Source organism: Dermacentor albipictus, chromosome 1 (genome assembly GCF_038994185.2).
Source record: "Dermacentor albipictus isolate Rhodes 1998 colony chromosome 1, USDA_Dalb.pri_finalv2, whole genome shotgun sequence".
Lineage (NCBI taxonomy): Eukaryota > Metazoa > Arthropoda > Arachnida > Ixodida > Ixodidae > Dermacentor > Dermacentor albipictus.
In genome coordinates this window covers 355,684,346-355,704,684 of record NC_091821.1, presented here as the reverse complement: position 1 = coordinate 355,704,684, position 20,339 = coordinate 355,684,346, and the positions used below count along the sequence as shown (strand labels likewise).

Here is a 20,339-nt window from a genome sequence, read left to right as displayed (position 1 = left end):
AGGCCGAGATTGCTGCTGATGTTAAGGCCATAAGAAATGGACAAAAATCACTTGAATCAAACGTTTCTGCTATTATGAAAAGGCTAGACGCACTAGAAGAAAAGTCTCAAAACGTTGATTATGTCAGCCTGAAGGTTTCCAGCATACCGAAACAATTGAAGAAATTAGCACTCGGAATAATATTTTTGAATCTCGTTTAAATGAATTGGAAGATCTGTCCCGCCGCGACAATTTAATTTTCCATTGTTTCCCTGATAATAATAAGACATGGCGACAAACGGAGTCGAATATAACCCCATTATTTAGTAGTATTACCGACCCAATTGCTGCAGACGCAATCCAACGTGCGCACCGCCTAAGTTCGTATACGACTAATAAATCCCGTCCTGTTATTGTGAAGTTCGCAAACTTCAAAACCAAAGAAAAACTACTGTAGTGTCATTGAGCGGAAATAGGGGTGGGATGAAACGGAGTGGCTACTACTGTCTCTGCGCAACCAACTCTAGCATAAGAACATCAATCTAATTCAAGGTTTTTCCGTTGCTAGGGGAACCGCATGAAGAAAACTGATAGCGTTCGATAAGAGCCAAGCCTCTTCTGAGCCTTTCAGATTGCGATATGATAAGTTAAGCCTGAACGGAATATACTACGTGTACAACGCCAATTTTTCGAATGGAAGAACTCAAGCAACGTAGTGCTAATGTAGGGCGTGCATATGATGTTCCGCCACGTCCTCCAATCTAGGAAAGCGCGAGGGGCAATGGTTCAGTTTCTTCATTTCCTCAAGTTTCAGTTTTATATTCTGAAGTAAGAAGCACCTCCAACAATTAGGATTCTTTATCTTCTGCAATTGACACGTGTTCTGCGAAAATTTTACTGAAACATGGTTGCCTGCGCATGTCACTGACACAGAAGTTTTTCACGGTGCTATGCAATTTAGTGTTTATCGCTGTGATCGTACTGCGCGCAGAGGAAGTGGCGTCCTTTTGGCAATTTCAAATGACATTCCGTCTTCTCTTGTCCATACAAGCGACGATCTAGAGGCTCTCCGGGTTTCCGTAAAACTTGGTAACAAAACATTTATCATAGACGTGTGCTATCGCTCACCCTCTGAACAACCTACGTTTCCGTGACGTTTTTCCATGACCTACACGACAGTATAAACCTCGTTCGCACGCAATTTCCTTCATCTCCCATCCTACTTCTGGGCCATTTTCATCTTCCAAACATAACCCGGAACGACCAACGTTCTTCACTCTGTTCCTTTTCAGCACAAGCTAAGGAGTTTTTACACTTGTGCTCAGTTTTTTCATTGGCAGAACTAGTAACACAGCCTACAAGTGTAGCTTCTAATGCTATGTTCAGACTACGTTCGTAAGGCGCCGATTTTTCGTAACATACGTAAGCGGAAGCGCAACAAGCGTATGCGTCTAGTTCAGACTACGAACGTAAAGGTGCCAACGTGCGCAATTCTCGCAAAAATCGTGGGCGACAGTGTTAAAGGGTCGGCAACATTTACGACTGTTATGTTACGACCGTTGCGACACAGCTAATGATCGACAAGCTTTCGTCTTTCAACAACCGGTGACGACACTTCCGTCCTTCCGTCTGCAGACAGCTCCGGGCGCGGGAAGTGCCATTCCACCATTCCGTGCGCACGATTGGCTGTGTTCGTGAAAATTTTTGCAGTGCGCCTAGCGAGACTGTTTTCAGTTCATCTGGTTTATCCGCCGAGGAAATCGATGGCCGCAGATGCGTGCTCCGAACTTCGATGAGTGGTCTCACTAGGTTTTCAAGGAAGCGGAGCTGCTGGGGCGACATGCGCATGATGTTATAAAACATCGCAGCGTCACCAACTCGGAGCTTGGCGATAAGGTTGTGAAAATCGCCGTCCACGGCCCTGTCGAGAAATACTTGCCGCACCCAAACCCTTCTGCGTCGCCTTCGTCGTCTTTGGGCGATTGAATACATGACTATAAGTTTGTTTTGAGCGTGAATTTCTTCGATCTCGGCCAGCGCTCGCATGTTGGCAGGAGCCATATTGGACCGCTGGTGACGTCGATTCTGCAGCTCCAAATTTGATTGGCCTGTTGTAAAAGCCGTAATTTAAGCAGCAGTAAATGTGAACAAAGGTGCCGGCTTAACTGCCGTAACGTTTTTTTACAGCCGTTACGTTCGATACGCCAAAAGAGCTGTTACGCGCGTTACGACCGTAGTGTGAACATAGCATAATGCCGCAAGCACCCTCGACCTGGTTTTGACATCCCACCCTGATACAATCTTGGAAGTTACACACCTACCTAGGAAAAGCGATCACTGCCTTCTTGCTTCTTCAATAACGCTTTAACGCCCAAACCAAATAAAATAAAAAAACCATACATATTTTAAAAAACGCTTACTTTACCACCATTCATAACGAATTAACTGCATTTCTCGACACTTTCGTACCGAATTTTGAAAATTGGGACATACTGGCCGCTAAAGTTCAGGAACTAACTGAAAAGTACATCCCATCCCGCATCATTACCTCCAATTCTGATGCTCCTACGTACAATACCCATCTTAAGCGCTTATGTAAGCGCAAAAAACGCCTATATCGCTCCGCAAAACACTCGCCAACTGCCATACGCTGGTCTGCTTATAAGTCCGCATTTGAGACGTATGCACAGCACTAAAGAATGCTAAATCTAACTTTCTATCTAACGTACTTCATCGATGTTAAAGACTAGCGTTAAAAAGTTTTGCGGTGTAATCAACACCTTCCATGATGAGCACCTAACTCTGGAAGACCCATTGGGCATCCTTATACCTAAGGAACAGGCGCTGCCGCCCTCAATGACGCATTTGTGCAAAATGTTTCTCCCCTCTACAATGCTCCCACTCGCCAATACGATTATGTAGTTATGCCTCCAGTGATTGTGGGTATGGCTGGCAATGCGAAACTAATTGATTCCCTGAACCAACACTCATCGCCTGGTTACAACTCTATTAACTCAAAATTTCTTAAAATTACCAAGGCCGTTAGTACTGCTATGCTAACAAAACTTTTTCAGCAATCACTGGATACTCAACCTAGCCAATGGAAAATCGGGAAGGTGGTTCCACTGCATAAATCACAAAAATTTCATAGCTAATTATTGCCCCATCTCACTCTCAAGCACTTGCTGTAAATTGCTCGAACATATAATTTTGAAACATCTTGTTAACTTCCTGGAATCCAGTGCATTTTTCACACCAGCTCAGCATGGATTTAGAAAAATATTTTCGTGTGACTCAGCTTGCAATCTTTACGCACAAATTGCATCGCATTCTCGATCGTTCGTCCTTTGCAGACTGCATTCTCTTTAGACTTCGCTAAAGCATTTCATGAGATCTGTCATAAACTTCTACTTTATAAACTATGTCAGCTGAACCTTGACTCTAACATTTTGAAGTGGATGCAATGCTTCCTATCTAATGGCTCTCAATTACACTTCGAAGCGTTACTTCCGGCGCACCTCAAGGTTCAGTACTTGGGCCTTTTTTTCTTTTCTCATTCATATCAACGACCTCCCTTCCTCGCAATCATCTGACATTCACTTATTTGCTGATGATCGTGTTATCTTTCGTGAAATAACTAATGCAGAGGGACCTAACCACCTTCAGTCTGATCTAATTAGTGCAGCTAACTGGTACAAACATTGGCTAATGAAAATAAACGTTGGCAAATGTAATGCGATGCATGTATCCCGAATAACTAACAGCATGCATACATATTACCTAAATATTCTTTCCTTGGAATCAGTTCACTCTTATAAATATCTAGGTGTGTATACCTCCACTGATTTATCCTGGAATGTTCATACCGACTGCGTAATCCACTATGCTAACCGCATGCTGGCTACCTACGCTGTAACTTTTCAACTGCCCCTTCATCCCTAAAAATGCTTTTTTATACTATCCCTATACGTCCGAAACTTGAATATGCATGCGCTGTTTGGGATCCTGCCATTAACAAACTAATTAATTCATTAGAACTCGTGCAAAATATTCTAGTTAGTTCCATCCCACGTAACTACAACAAAACTGCAAGTGTGTCTGCCATGAAAACCGACCTTGCTCTCACCCCACTTTCTCCTCGTCGTAAAATCGCACGTTTAGTCCTTCTTCATAAACTATACCATCATTGAACACTTCGGAACAATTTCATTTTTCAGCCACAACACGTATCGTCTCGAATGGACAACTGTTATAAAGTTGGTCTTGAATCATGCCACACTAAAAACTTTTTTGCAGTCATCTTTTCTGCGGTCATCCACGGAATGGAACCTTCTTCTTGGTGAAGTCGTATCCATTTACAATAACCAAAGATTTCTAGCAGCTGTAGCTAACATTGTGTAAAAAAAGCTGTTTTTTTGTTTACTGTACTGTTGTAACCTAAGTGCTTTCGTATTTACCGCTTTACTATCTTAGTTTGCTACCAATTTATCATGACAGTGTTAACCTTAGCTAAAAATGTATAATCATGTAGGACCTTCGTACTTAAACGTTCTAACTGCTTATATTTGTTTCTTTGCTCACTTGCTTTAACCCACTCCCCCCTTCAGTGCCTTTGGCTTTGAGGGTAATAAAAAAATAAAATAAAATAAAGGTAATGCACAGTATTGCGTGCTGCGGTGTGGTGTGGTGGGGTGTGCCGTTGCGAGCTTGCACTACACACATTTTAAGATTGTTGATAGTATCATCTCCAACCAATCTGCTTGGGCGGTAGGCATTTCATGCTCATATCTGCTCTGGATTACGGGAGGGCCAGCATTTTTTTCCTTTACAGTTCCGCGTAATCATCTCTGCATGATGTAGAAGAATCGTCTTTTGCACAAAGAAGAAAAAAAACTCGAGCTCCATTCTGTTCCCTTCTGATATAAATCGGTTGCTGTGTAGAGATTAAGGTAGAGAGTACTTCGGCTACTCAATTTCATGACGTTCTACAGGAAGAACAGAACATAAAAAAATAAAGAAATAATAATACTATAGTAAGAAATAAATATGTTGTAGAAGCGATTATATCTCGCGTTGTACTTACAAATACTCAGTACATATGGTTTCAGTGGCGAAGGCGTTAAAAAGAAAAACCGAATGACGTATGACTTACTCAAAAACTCGGTGCGCTTCCACTCTGGGAAGAAGGATGACCAGCGTAGCTGTGTATGTGGGCCCCTTACTGGCGAACTGGACCTCTGCCGCGAGTCAGCCCGGCATTGCACTATCTTCGGGACCGGCACATGTATGGGGAGTTCTTAACGCCTGCTTCACCTCCGCCACGGGTCGACCCGGTATTGCACCACCTTATTAATTTCTAAATAATTAACTATTGACCACGACGAACGCGGGAGAAGTGGCACTGCGCCAACGAGCCAGCTGTGGAAGAAGACGACGACACTGGAGCCAATCCTGATGATGATAGTTTTGTGTCTACAGATGTACACGATCCTGAGGGGACTAGCCTTTAACAGCTTCGCTGTAAAAAGGTCTCCTCATAAGGATCTTTTGTTTTCTTGGGGCATTATAATTTTCGGGGCAAGTCACTAACGCCAGCTTTAGCTCTTGATATCGACGTAGAATTGAGGGGGTCAATCTTGAAGGCTGAGTAATCAAAGGCGTCAGTGAGGCCGATCCCATATACCAGAGAATATTGTACCTTCGCGAGGGTTTCATCATCTAAGGTGCTCTGTAAAGCGGGTTAATTTGAGATGCAGTCCTATCAAAGGCGTAGGCACACCGATCCTGACTATGTTACTGGAGCCGCTTAGGTCTTGCATGAGGACCTGCGAGTCTTCTCATTCTCTCTTTAGCAGAAATTACTTTGCATAGTGTTAAGAAGGGTATACGCATATGCAGGAGTGTGCTGAATCGGGCTGGTTGGTTCAAGATTAAGGGGGTAAAAACAACGTGAAGGACAGGACGAAAGCAGACACGGCCTCCTAAGCGCTGTGTACGTCGTCTATGCTTTCTCCTTGTCCTTCACGCTGCTGTTACTTCGTTTTTCGTGCGCATATCATGGTCGAGGAGTCATGGCGAACGAGGCCATTAATCAACCAGCTTGCTTCGTCTTCATTATATTCCACGCGCAGCTTTTGGACGAGATGTTCCTTGACACCGGCATAACAATTTATTTTCCCGTTAACGTGAGCCCAGTGAAAGGCGATCTAGTTTACTTTCTTCGAAATAGCGCCATTCACAAGTGTGCGCAGCTGCGCAAACACGCGAAGTGAGAGACACTCAATCTGAGGGAAAGCTTCGCTCACTGGCACGCGGCGCAAACAGAAATATTCAGAACAAGTTTCGCTTGTGGTAGCTACCGCGGTGTTCTAGGCCAGCGAGCCTGTCAGCCTGCCAGATCGTTAATCGCTGCTAACAACGTTGTTGACGAGAGAGCGGCTCTTCCGGGGCGCGTTGTTTTAGAGCGGCATTTTAATGAGCACGCGCACGGCCGCTCAGAGTCTGCGTTATGGTCGAGGAAGCACTCCAGCCGCCCACCTATTCACCCATTCCGCCGCTCTCCCGCCATCCTACTTCCCAGCCCAGTTTTGATCAACGAGTGCCTCGCAATTAAGCGCGAGCGGCAACGGACCGTTTTAACGAACTGCGGCCGTTTTGCGAAGGCGAGCTGGCGGCAGATGCGAGCGCTGATATACCTGCACCTGAGCGCTGAGCCGCGGGAAAAACTCAATTTATGCCGGCCGGATTGACCGTAAATGAGGACGGTAAAGCGATGGCGATCGCCGAAGCCCATCACGCGCATGCAGGAGCATCCGCACCGTCGTTGTGTAATCGCAGAATTTGAACTTGCTGTTCGAAAAATGGGCTGCGTGGTGCAAACAAGTTTTTTTGTTGTTGTTGTTGTTCATTTCCTCACGGGTTGTGGGTCTAATACAGAGCAATATGAATATGCAAGAAAAGCGTAAAAAGGAAAGTAGAAAGTTGCAGAAACATTATCAACAAAACGTGTGTAGGAACAGAAGGCGCAAAAAGAATCGCCATTTATTAAACAGATGAATGCGTTGATGTCGCGGCTAGCACCATCGACCCTATACGCCTGATTGTGCTAGCCCAGTCTCTTCTTCCTCCACCGCGGAGCTCTAGGAATGCTGTCCACTACACATGCATAAATACGGACATTTATTTTATGTGCTGGCAACCAATGCACGCATAAATCCGCACATGTCCGGTAAAAATGTTGTGAACAAAATAAGCAAGTCGGCCGTTTCTTTTTTCCTTCGTTCATTTGTAATAGTGAAATGAAAAGAAGTGTAGGAATCATTCTTGCCGTTTAGAAGGCGACAGCTATATTCCTACAGCACACAATTAGTAATGAAAAAATTAAGAAGGAACGATTTACATTAAAGAAGATTTACATCACAGACTTACATTACTACTATATCGAATAACTGCCAGTAGGGCGTGCTGGTAAATGTTCATGATGGAAAAAGCGCTACTGAAACGGCGACTTAGCAAGAACCCAAGAGCGCTTTGTTCAAGTGCACTTTGTCCTGTGTTCTTGTAAGTCTCCGTTTTAATAGCGCTTTTTCCATCGTGACAACTGCTTCGTCTCGCTTATGCTTAGGAATAAAAATTATTTGTGTGTCATACTTCATCACAAACTAAAAGTCAACTACGAGAGAGATCGGAAGGAGTACAAGGACGGTGGAAGTTCGCGAATGTTTCGCGAAGTGTGCGTTTAGAATTAGCCCACACGTGCGAAATATTCGCCTGCTTTTCGTCAGTTATTTGTTGGTATGACTGCTACAATCCTTTAAAAAGTTCATTCTAGACGAGCCTCTTTGCTTAAGAATAATACAAAAACTAATCCTAATAATACTAAAAGCATAATACTGACCATTGTAAGGCAAAATTTGGGGCACTGGAACGAGTGTTTAATATTAAGTTTACTTCAGAGAGGTTGACCTACCAAACTTTAAACCAGCTTCGTTCCTGCTTTGTTTTTGTTGTTGTTGTTGTTCTTAAGCCAGCTACAGGTTCTAGCTTAAGGTTGCAGAAAATTTGCCATAACAGAAGTGGCGCTTAAAACGCCGTCTCCTTGTTCTTTATAAGCTTCGTCTAACGTTTATTTATTTATTTATTTATTTATTTATTTATTTATTTATTTATTTATTTATTTATTTATTTACCTCAGGACCTTTGGGGCGCTAAAGAGGGGGTGGGTACATGGCTGCACAAGAACAGACTCTAAAGTTGCGGATGAAATTTACTTAGCGTAAATACCAGAGAAAATACTCGTAATTGCGTCGACGAGTTTAAGCATATCACATGAAGCAATAGCCCTTGCTAGTACAGTGTGTATTTTTCAAATAACAGCTTGGAAGCGTAAAATGATTGAACATGCAAGTTCGCAGTTTAATGTTTCAAGTAGTGCGCGAACGTGTTTTAGTACATTAAACGTTACAGGTCCTCAGTTCTTCTGTCGCTGCGCGACCCTTTTGCGCTTTCCATTGAAATGCTGCCGTTACACAAGCAAAACCGCCCCATGCATTCTAAGCACAGGAAATTTCATACATGGGCACATTTCCCCAATCTTAAAGGTTAGGAAACCACACGGGCTTGAATGTTTTGGTTAATCTTCAGCAACTATGGAGGCAGTAGCGTGTGTGTTGCTAAAATATACAGGGGCAATGCACGCTTCACTTTACAGCTCGGCGTCGTCTTACAGACTTAGTATAGCATGACACCTAGCCCTGCATTAAGCTAATGTAAATTTCGCCGCCAAGTATTAGGCCTCACGAAAAATATCCGTCGCATTTCGGCTCGAGCACGTATTTCCCTTATTTAAGGCACTAGGCCTAATAAATTAAAGCCAAAACTTCCATTTGTTACACAAGAGTGGGTGTTTTTAATGTGAAGGTTTGGAGCGGCAAGCGAGAAGGGGTCTCCCTCCTGAATCAATATCTCCATTACATGCGGAGCATTGCTTCGGCACTCTCAGTAACAAACCCATGATACCAAAGCTACCTTGTGCGTCGGCAGCGATGTAAAGCCTCTTCTCTCTTTCTTGCGTTTCTCTCGAAAACTTTAAGAGGTACTGCGCTACAAACAGAAGTTTCTGTCCCCCAGCAGGGTGCCGCGCGACTCTTCGTTTCGGCTTCGCAATTTCCCGCAGCTGTCGCGCCTTCTCTAAAACCCACTGGTGGTTGTATCTTACCTTCGGAAACCGAGTGGGGATAAAACAAAATAATACCAACACGCTAAAACTCGCTAAACCTCGCTAAAAAAACAAGTGTCCGTTAACACAGATATTAAAAACAAGGACAGCGCCGTACTAGAAGGGGAACACGCTGTGTGCACTCGGCACTAATAACTTTTTTGGTTGTTCACGGAAAAAAAAAACTGGTTCGATACGGGAGTGAAACAGCCCCGCACGAGATTTCATATATATATTTTTTTAGCTGGCAACTTTCTTTCTTTTTAACTCTCTTCCATTCCCGAGGTTTGCAATCAATCTCCCGGCTATGACTCCGCGTTTTAAAGGCGACCGCGTTGGAGAGGGAAATCGAAATTGGAAAACCGAGATGTCGAACAAGCCTGGCGCCTGTTTTATCATTAGACTTTTTTTACCCCCTTTGTTCATTACTAAGATATGATGTTTGCCCCCCTTCTCTCTCTCTCTCTCTCTCTCTCTCTCTCTGTTTCCTACACAGAACCTTTCTTCACGACCCGACAGCTCCGACAGAGATGATCAAAAGTTGTAAAACTGATTCCACTCCTTGCTGTGCCGGCGCTTTGTACGATTTGTTGGCGGGAATTGCGGACCTTCTTTGTTCTGCCCACGAGCGATGGGCTTTCTCGGGAATGATTTGTAGCCCCACAATGTTTCGATGCCTGTGTCAATCTCTTATTCTTCTCTTTTCTACCACGGCTCAAACGTTTCTCAGTGCACTTTACAGGAAAAGAGGGCTAAACCTGGGCTCCACGCCCAACACCACCGTCACCAGTAGAACTGTCAGAAAATTGACAAGACAAATGCCAAGGCCGGCTGTAATTTTCACTAAATGTATTACATAAGTCGCCTAAAGGAGAATCCGCTCTCTGAACTAGGGATCCCAGAGCCATGGTTTTGAGCATGTAGTCTCCTGCAGGATGTTATTTAACTGATCTGGTAGGTTTATGGCACCTGAGTCCCAGATGGCGTGTATCTATGTTTTCTTCTTGTAGACGCATGCGCACCTTCCTGGCGAATCTGGGAGCAGACAAGAGGAGGGGGTCGTTATATAGCGAACATGCAATGTCGCGCGACCCCGACAACGAAGGTCCGGCGATGATATGACAAGCTCAACAATACAGTTCACCGGTTCATCGCTGATGCGGTGCGGACCGTGGTACTGAGCAAGTGGTTCAGAAGAAAAGCCGGGGGTTGAGGTGGTATCTATAGCCAAACGAGGAAACCTGCAGAGAAGGTGGGCGTGGCCCGATGATTGTCAGGTCTTGTCTTCTGACGCCCCTGATCCGCACTAGTCAGCGAACGAGCGAGGTGGCAGCAATCTTTAGCATATCGGGCGACTTCTAAAATTGTAGTGCCCTCAGAGGCATCAGGTTGGTAAGGCAGGGTGGCATCCAGTGGACACAGACTCACGCCCATTAAAGAGAAAAAGAAGGCGGAAAACGATGGTCGCTTACGTCGCGCTGTTATATGTGAAGGTAACAAATGGGAATACAGTTTCCCAATTGATATGGTCGGACGGATAAACGAACTCCTTAAGTAGAGTAACAAGTTGGGTGCGCAGAGATGGCGAAAGGTCTGCGGCGATGCAGCAGTCGAAAACAGCTGAAGGCGGTGTTCATGAGACAGAAGCTATGACGTCCAGATGTAAACGGGTGGCGCCATCGTGAACGCCAAGGTCTTCAATGCACATGAGTGAGGGAGGAAACTTTATTGCAGGTCCTGCGAGGACGCGTCTGCATCGTACGTACATGACATTCTTAATGCACGTGCAAGCTTGCACAGATCCTAAGGTCTCACCACGAAGTATGCTCACTAGGTGCCGGTGCAGATTACATGTATAGATATAAAAGCGGATGCAGATCTAGCAGTGAGGATGGTGAACGAGCGAAGTAAGACTTTACGGAGAGCAAGCATGTCATATGGCATAAACGCAACAGTTGAGGCTGGCACGGCAACACACGACGGGTTCACAGGCACCGACATCTCCGTAGGTAGATCAGTATCAGCGTCAACGAAGACTTTGCGAACGCTGAGGTCGGCGCCAATCGATGGTGAGTTACACAGTGTCGAAAGAGCCACTTGCCGCCAATAACAATCGATGGTAGTGCTATGACTTGACCGGAAGTCCCCGCGAGGATGAGATCATGAGAACAGGATGGCAACACAATATACTCGATGACGTACAAAGCGTCTTGGATGACCACACAGGCGGTGCATAATGCTGTAGGATGAATGCGTTGCGCGCTAGTCGTGCAGAGCGCCATGCTCGATAAAAATATCGGAACTTTTTTCAGCTTGCGCCAAAGATTTTCATGGATGACGGAGACGGCGGCCCCGGTATTGACAAGCGCTTTTGTGGATGCTCTCTCAACATGGACGTCAATGACACTTTGCGGTGAAAATTGAGGACCTAGATAGTTCGATGAGCTTGCAGTTCTTGCCTCCGCAACTGCGCTAGTCAGTTTCCCTCGGCAGTAGGTGGCTGGCGACGCATAGGTGGCAATGACCGTCGACATGTAGAAGGAGAATGGCGACTGTCTGCACGGTGGTCGAGATCCAAGTGTCCCTGCGGTGAGTCAGCGGCATCTCAGCTAATCTGTTATATAATATTTCTACTTCTTCAATTTTGTCACATGAGGCGTCGGCTTGTTGGGGAAAGATGTTAGAGGAATAGAAAAAACGGCTGGAAAGAAGTGTTTTAGGATTTGATCTTTCTTACATCCATAAGGAGCAAAAAATGTAACAGAACGTCCTTGGGCTCATATATACTGACGGCATAGTCCTACTAACGTACAATGGACGGAATTTGCAGAGGCTTGTGAATATAAGTGGAAATGCAGTTACGAATGTAGGCCTTAAGCACTGAGAAATTGGGAATTCTGTTCTTTAAGGAAGATACAAGTAATGACAGAGTATCAGTTCAGCAAAAAGTCATATCCATAGTAAAAAAATATAAATACCTGGGTACGTACATAAACAAGCGAGAGACCTACTCAAACGTATGCAGTATACTCTAAATATTAAAGGGAAGTTGAAAGCAACAAGAAGAAAACATAGAACACTGTGGGGCTGCAATTAATACAAAGTGTTGTGATGAGTTTGGAAAAGTATAATAGTGCCAGCACTAACGTTTGCAAATTCGATTCTGTGATTTAAATAAGAAATCTTATCGGGGTTGGAAGTTAGCTAAGAGGACAAACTGGATTTGGGGGCCCAAGCTAAAACCACAAATGAGACAGTGCGAGCTGACATGGTTTGGGCTTCATTTGAGGTCGGAGAAGCGCAGAGCAAAATCAGTTTTGAGACTGAGGGACATGGATGAAACGAAATGGCCGGCTAAAGTGCACAAATATCTGCACCTCAAGATCGTGGACACAGAATGGAGGAAGAGGTCGATGTTTTATCGTGTTATTTTGTATTTATATAACTATCTGCTTTGTATAATGGTTTGTTGAATGCACCCTACTGCTGTTCATACATACATAATGCATACATTATTATCATGTATGCATTATAAAACAGGAGGTCCCCCGGACAGTTCTACTTTGGGACATTTATATGTACTGCTGAAGAGGTATTCTTGTTTTCTTTTGCGCTACAAATAGACATCCCCGCGTGCGTGGGTGCGTGCGTGCGTGTGCGTGTGTGTGTGCGTGTGTGTGCGTGTGTGTGTGTGCGTGTGTGTGTGTGTGGAAAATGGCAATGGAAAGGAGTGAACTTATCTTCGGTGTGCCAGGCTTAAAAGGACAGCAATATCAGCGATAGACGGCTGCTAGTTCTACATATTATTGCTCGAAAGAAGTGATGCACGCCGTCAGACTGACCATTGCATCGGTGTATGAAGGAACAAGGTGCTCATGACGAGGAAATGAAGTATGTTTGCAATTTGAGCGCTTACGTTGCTCGCGCATACAGTACACTCATGTGGCAGCTCATTCTTCTATTGCATGCTATCTGTGGCAGCGAAGCAGCGCATGCGCTCGGCGCTCTGAGACCCTATTTCCTAACACATCTTTTTTTTAATATTTCTTTTTTATCAACCCAAACCACCCCATTCGTTTGCGTCTCCTGGGAGGGTTTTTTGACTGCATAATGAAACGATGCAAGCCAGGCGGGAGGAAAGGCCCTCGCTTGCTTGCCTCCTCCCACACTTGCCAGGAACAGACCCCTAATCCCTTCCTGAAATCGCCAAAAACGCGAGCGCTATTTCTTCGCGATATCCCCGGCCTGTACCCCTCGCTGTCATAAATAATTCTCGTTGTTCTCGAACAATGCTCTTCTCGTGTTTCATACATATTTGCGCCGCTTGCGAGGGGAGACGGACGTTGTCGGAAGATAGGCGTCGCTCGCGGAATGGGATGAGTGAGGCCGCGCCTTCTCGTTCCCCCACACGCTGCACCCAGGCGGTGGCTGCCAAACCGGGCTCACGGTGACGACTGCACTGTGCTTCGTCTCATTGGTTACGTGCAGTGTAGAGAAACACGAGGTTCTACGGAACTGGCACATTGATTCGAGAAGTGTTCTGTCGCTGAACGACTGGCGAGTAAGCAGTGCAAAATACGAGCATGCCAACACAGAATGGACACATTACTTAATCCGCGTCCTGAAAATTTTCGCCTGTCATTCTGACTGTGCTTTTTGCCTTCGGCTACTTACCAAATAATTCTGACCCATGCATGCCTTTCTTCGACTGGAGGAGGTGAAAAGTCACGCGTTCTTCATCGAAAGCTGATCCTGAGTATATGTGGTGGTGTTCAACGTGGCGTAGCTTATTTAAAGAGCTCCGTTCATGCGGCCAACGCCTATGCTACTCCACCTTACCATATGCTGTTCGTCCTGCTTAGAACGGTTAGTACAACTGTTTCCCTAAATTAGCAGTGGTTGGCCCACATTCAATGCTTGAACAAAATGTTTTCCTCTATTCAGATACGAAGACACGAGAAATTTGGGCTGCTTTCAATTTCAACCAAACGGTAGCTATTTTCCTCGCGGTTCATTCGCTGAGAACAGCTTCATAGTTCTACGTGAAGGGAGACATACGGATCTGCTCTATTTCTTACGCAGAGCGTGCTTACAGGAGCACATTTATTTTCCCCCATGAATGCAAGTTAAACAGGCTCAAAAACTGACAGTTCTTTTTTTTCATCTAATTTACTTCACATTCTAACCAGTGCGGCTGCCGTAAGATGTCAGACGGCGACTGCAGTTCGTTCACGGCATGTATACATGTCTGCGCTTTCACTCTTCTTACTGTACTGCACACAATTATGGACGCCGAGTACAGAGCCGGTCGTTTTAACTGGCGCTAAATTTTTCATTTTCTCATCTCCTACGATTATCTAAGCTTATATACATATTTTTACTTTCCGTCAGCAATTCGCGCCGGCTCATCGGTGGGGGACGCGGGCATGCGCGCACATTTTTATGACAGGCACGTCCAAAAGCTGTCGAGCGCTCCGCGGGCTTACAGGGTCTGCACCGAGTTGCCGGCCGATATCCTCCCTCGGAGCGCCTGCCAGACTGCTCGCATTACGCGACACCTTACTTTAAATCGTTCCTCCTGCCCGCTTTCTTTCGTTGGTCTAAACAGCAAAAGAAAAGTAACAGAAAGACGGAGGGGGGAGGCATTAGGGATGGGGTGGTTGGGAACCGAAATTAGAGGGGCCAAACCTTTCAGCACAATAAAGCAACGTCACTCCCTTAGCTTGTAGGAAAAGAACGTATGAAAAGCCAGGGAACGGAGGTGTTTTGCATCACGGTGCTTCGCAATTAGGTGACCTCGTCGAGGAACGACAGTTTGCGCGAGACTCGCAGATTGCGAACACCCTTCGGCGTATGTTAGTAGCCTCTGTTTGCAATTTCGCAAACACAACGCGTGGGTTCCTGACACACAACGTGTGCCCTGATTGCGCCCCCAAAGTGTGTGACTTAATTCCCGTTTCCATCGTGAGTCACGTTCGCAAGCGTTTTAATGCGGCTAGTGTTTTTTTTTTCTTTCAAAAGTTGACGGCGTGATTTAGGGTGCGCATTATTAAAGAATGTTTGACTCATAATCGTTGCACTCCGAGTCGAGATGCTTTGTCACATGCCTTTGACTGCCTGTTTCGTAGTTGGCCTCAAGCTATAATATGTCGATTTCTCTTATACACCCATTCTATCATTAATTTTTCCTCCTCTTTGCATATCGTTTCTGTGTTGTTACTATTTATGATAGAAAAGGAAGAAAACAAGGCCATATTTTTCTTGCCCCCTTTGCCACAGCTGTAAATTGTGGCCTCCTACAAACACCTCTTATCCATTCGGCTTAGGCAGCGTAAAGTGTTGCGCATTACTTGGCCACGTGTGTTTACCCGATTTCCCAACAGTCTTTGAACCAATGTCACATTTACCATATTTTATTTTTTGGAGCGAATTAATTTATTTGAAATACTGTTTAAATTATTTTCCTTTCCTTTTGCAGGAGGCGGCGCTGCTCTGAAGGTGACAGTTTCCTCATCGTCTTTTTTTCCAGACGTACCGTTCGGCAATCCTACGTCTTTAGAACATAGTCTTTATTTCAATGCCTCTTTAACGCCATATTCTTTTTTTTTTCTACTGCTAGTGTCACAATTTGATCTTGCCTTTGCCCTTATGGATGATATAATTCTTACGCGATACGAAACAAATCAATCGGGCAAATTATCTTTTTCTTGCAACATGATGATGATGGTTTATTGGCATCCCCTTTGAAACGGGGTGGGAACAAATAGTCAGTTAACCCGCCTGTAGTTGGAGCCCCGTTTCTCCTCTGTCGTGACGTCACGGTGTCACGTGGTATGGCATGGGGTCAAAGGTCATTGAAGGCGACACCGCCGCGCCTGAGGAGCTGGGTTGAGCTCTAGTAATATGCTTCGCATAAAAGAGAAAGAGAGGGGAAGGGGGAGATAGAGAAAAATAGAGACGAGCACGAACAAACCGTGTACACTGAAGACAAGTCCCTATCAATGATGACGCCAAGAAAGTGGTGTGTGCGTCTGTATCATACAGTTTGGTCATTAATCCGCAAAGCACACGGGGCCATCGCTTTGCGAGTAAAAGCAACGAGTGCACACTTCTCAGGGGAGAGCTCCAGGCCTTGCCTTCTTAGGTATGTTGAAACGGCCATTGAAGCCTTCTGAAGTCATGCGCGGACTTGTAGACGTGTTTGACATCGTGTCCTGGTGACGAAGATCGCCTGCACCCAACGAGCGCGGCCTCAAGTTCTTCGCTGGAGAAAGGAGCGCCCATAAGAGGACCTCGGGAGCAAGGGGGGACAATAGGAATAGATGCGCAAGGTGAATACGTGAACGCCGGACCCGTGATCCTTGCGCTGTATTCTTCGGCTACATCGAAGGTCCTTGATTGAGGGCTAGAGATTTAAATGGCCGGCTCTGTTGAGCAGCTGTTCGAAATCCTCGGATGGTTCTCCAGACAACAGACAGAGGTTCACACTGATTGAGAGTCTCAGAGAAGGATTTCCAGCGTTGATTTTGCAGCACAGCAAGACGACGTTCAATTTTCTTTTGAATGCGTCTGGCCTGTTTAAGGGCCGTAAACCGATTTAGTCCGTCTGTACCACCGCTCCGCTCAGCGGCGGATTGCACGGGGGCTCTGTATTTCCGCTTCAAAATCTGTTTATTTCTCCAATTGCCGAAATGAACCCATAGCATCCTGCATAACCTTGACGATCTGAATTTCTAGTGTGGACGAAAAACCTTCGTGGCATGCATCTTCCACAAGTGATTTAAACACGGGTTAATCTATTGTTGGTTTAAAATTAGATGAAACGGATTTGGTTAGGCCTTTAATTTTCAAGTAGGTAGGAATGTGGTCACTTCCATGGGTTTATATATCTGCTAACCAAAGGACGTGGCGAGTGAGGCATCGCGAAACAAGAGCTAAGCTTAAACAACTACTGTACGTCCGGCCGCGCAGAAACGTGGGACTGCCATCGTTCAGAAAACAAAGTTCATGGTCACAGACAAAGGAAACGAGTTTCTTCCTTTGGAAGTTATCTTGACGCTTCCCCAAAGTGAATGATGTGCGTTAAGGTCCCCTACAACAATCCGTGAACCAGGAGTCGCATCTATAATTTCACTCAGTCTCTCTCTGTCGAAACGACTTGATGGAGAAAGGTAAGCGCCTACTAGAGTAAATGAAAGCTTGTGCTTTTTCACGGCCAAACAGACATACTGGTTGCTGTCATATGGCAGCACTGAATGAACAATGCAATTCAGTTCGCACCACGTGTATATCATCACCTTGCTAGTTTCATTACAAGTCGATGACGCATAAGCTTCATAGACTGAGATCCGGATGGACTTCTGTAGGTTCTGTTCACATACGATAATAATGGGGAATCAATTGGTGAAAACGTAACGAGAAAAATCAGCTATAGGGATTTCAATCCATGGGCATTCCATTGCATAATAGACGCTTCGTTGACTTCTCTGAAGAACGCTTGACGCGGTAGAGCCATTGTGCTTGCTCTTCGAGGCTCGCAAAAACCGGATCCAGACCGTCCAGCACTTGCAGTGCAACCCGAGCAGAAGGCGTCTGCGTAACATTTACCAACTCGCGAATGACATTCATTAGAGACTTGATTACAGAGAATACTTGCTTGCCTTGACCTCGCACGTGATCTGTGCCGTCAATGGTGCGTTCGTAGTCCACCGTCGATCTTTGTTCTGCTGGAGGACTTATTGTCGGAAGTGCAGGCCAGGCATTTGCAGCAGACGTATTCAATGCGTCACCAGACACCGTGTTTCTAGTGTGGGTGAGCGTCTTGGGAGCACCAGCTGCTGGAAGTAGCGTCTTTCTCATGACAGTCTCAGTATTTCTAGTAGACTATGATCATCTGCGGTGGGCGCGACACCATCGGACTTTGACGGTGACCTCTCTGTGCGTTGAGTTGTCTCTCAGCATTTGTTTAGGACTTTCAGCTGTCTTCTGTCTCGGGCAGCTTTCAACCATGCTTCATGAGGACCAGAGCAATTCGCACACTTGAAATCAGTCGCACGGCAAGCATCAGCGCTGTGCTGCTCAGAGCATATTGGGCACACGGTCGAATTCTTGTATATGCCGCTGACATGCCCTGTTTTCAAACAATTACTGCACTGAAGTGGTCGTGGAACACACGGTCGCACTGGATAACGAAAAAATCCAACTTTCACGTGATACGGCAAGCTTCCTCCCTTGAAGGTTATCCTCACACAACGTGATTCTCCTAGGCGACGGATTTCAGTAATAGTGACATCTACTGCGGCGGGTTTAATCTAAATAGGCAGATCGTTGTCTTCGATTGACTCATCCACATCGTAAATCACACCTGATGAAGTATCGCTGTCCTGTGGTATTATGGTTCGAACATTAATCTTGCCCAGCACTTTGACTGTTCTCAAGATATCCAGTGCTGCTCTGGCCTTGACATCGACCGCGACAATGTTCTTACGGGTGTTAATTCTCGCATCTATAATCTCATTCGGAACAAGCACCTCCAGTGCGACAGATATGGCTTGCCTGTTTATCCGATTCAGGTCGTCGGTCGGCGTCTCGAGCAAGAAAAGGATGGTATGAGCCATGTCATTGTTCTTTGGTATCGCCGTCGTCCTAGTTCAAGACTAGGAAGCAGTGACGATTCTCCTCTTTCCTTTTTGCCTTAAAACTGTCAAGTAATCCCCGTCATCCGACAGATCTTCTTCTGAAGCGGAGTAGTATAGCAGGGTGTCCTCGCTGCCTGTGTCGCTTATAAGGTGATTGCGCTTCCTCGGAGCGCTTGACGCTGTGACGTCTGTCTCCTCCGGACGTCTAGCTGACTCCGCTTCAATTGCCAAAGGTCTCGGGAACGGCGTCTCCCGAAAGCACGTAAAAATACTGGTAAAATGAGAGCAGGCGATAATGGGGCTCCGCACAAGAGCCACTTCTTCGTCTTCCCCCGTTCAGGAAAAACACTAAGGTAAGGCACCGGACGGAAAGTCCCAAAGTTAGTTCCCATTCTATTTGTGATGCGAAACCTATACCATGCGGGTTCATTTTGTCTCCTCCATCCACGGTGCAAGCCGCAGTTATTATTACCACCAACGTGAAGCCGAGACCATTTTAGCATATACTTTGTTATTGTCTTAGATAGCCACGACACATAGTAGTCGCGGCGATCGCGTGCGTGGTAACCGACACAAGGAGCTTCGAGCACGAGTTTGGGCATGCAAGTAATCCGGCTTACGAACGCTTAGCGCGTCTCTTTCCAGGTGAACGAAGCGCAAGCCACACCGAGCCGCGTCCATTGGCGAAATGCCGTGTAATTAATGAAACTTCACTTTCATTTATCACGCGCTGTAGCGCCGTCCTTGTGGCGCAGTGGAAAGCGCATTGGACTTCTAATCCAAAGGTCCCGGGTTCGACCCCCGGCAGGGACGTAGGTTTTATTTTTTTCATCTGCTCCGGAAGTGCGTACATAGAGTCTGACACGCTGAATTGTGTCACGTGCACACAAATTCAATTTGTTTTAATTTTCCATTTTTCCTTAGAGAGGAGGAATGGGGGTGGGGATGTCGCCGGCCTAGTGGCTTAGTGGCCGAAAAGATTGTCATGTAAGTTAAAGACATGGGTGATATAATGATTTGGATATTTAATTTATACCGTTAGAGTTATCCGACTACGCAGAATCACTACCTAATATCACAGAAGCCACTTAGGTTAGCTCAACTTGCCCAAGTTGCCATTCTATATGACGGAATCTTTGTGCCACACGGCACTAGTGCCAAGAACGCTGTCGCTCGAGTGCTTTTCTCAACGCTTAAGGAGTACTCGTATAAAACTTTTGTCTCGTTTTTACTCATTTGTTGGGTAGTTGACATCCCAGTAATAACGGATGTCATGGAAACTTTCTGAAGGGTGGGGCGTTACTCCTTAATACGAGCAGCTTAAGAGCGCGCGTTGAATGCGGCTTCGGACGTGAAGCAGGATATCATTCGCCTCACCGAAACTTGATTTGACCACTTTGTTGTACCAGACACCACCGATCTGTACACAAATGTCACGACCATGCTGCTGAAAGCTCATTCCATTCTGCCCTCTACAGGACAAGAGCGGAGACAGTCCCCCTGCG

At 45.7% G+C, this 20,339-nt stretch overlaps 1 non-coding gene across 1 annotated transcript; it reads left to right on the top strand.

Moving 5' to 3' along the window:
* The first annotated feature begins 19,574 nt into the window (after positions 1 to 19,574).
* Positions 19,575 to 19,647, top strand: TRNAR-UCU (transfer RNA arginine (anticodon UCU)). The gene has a single exon. It is a non-coding gene; the product is annotated as a tRNA-Arg (tRNA).
* Positions 19,648 to 20,339: the final 692 nt, after the last annotated feature.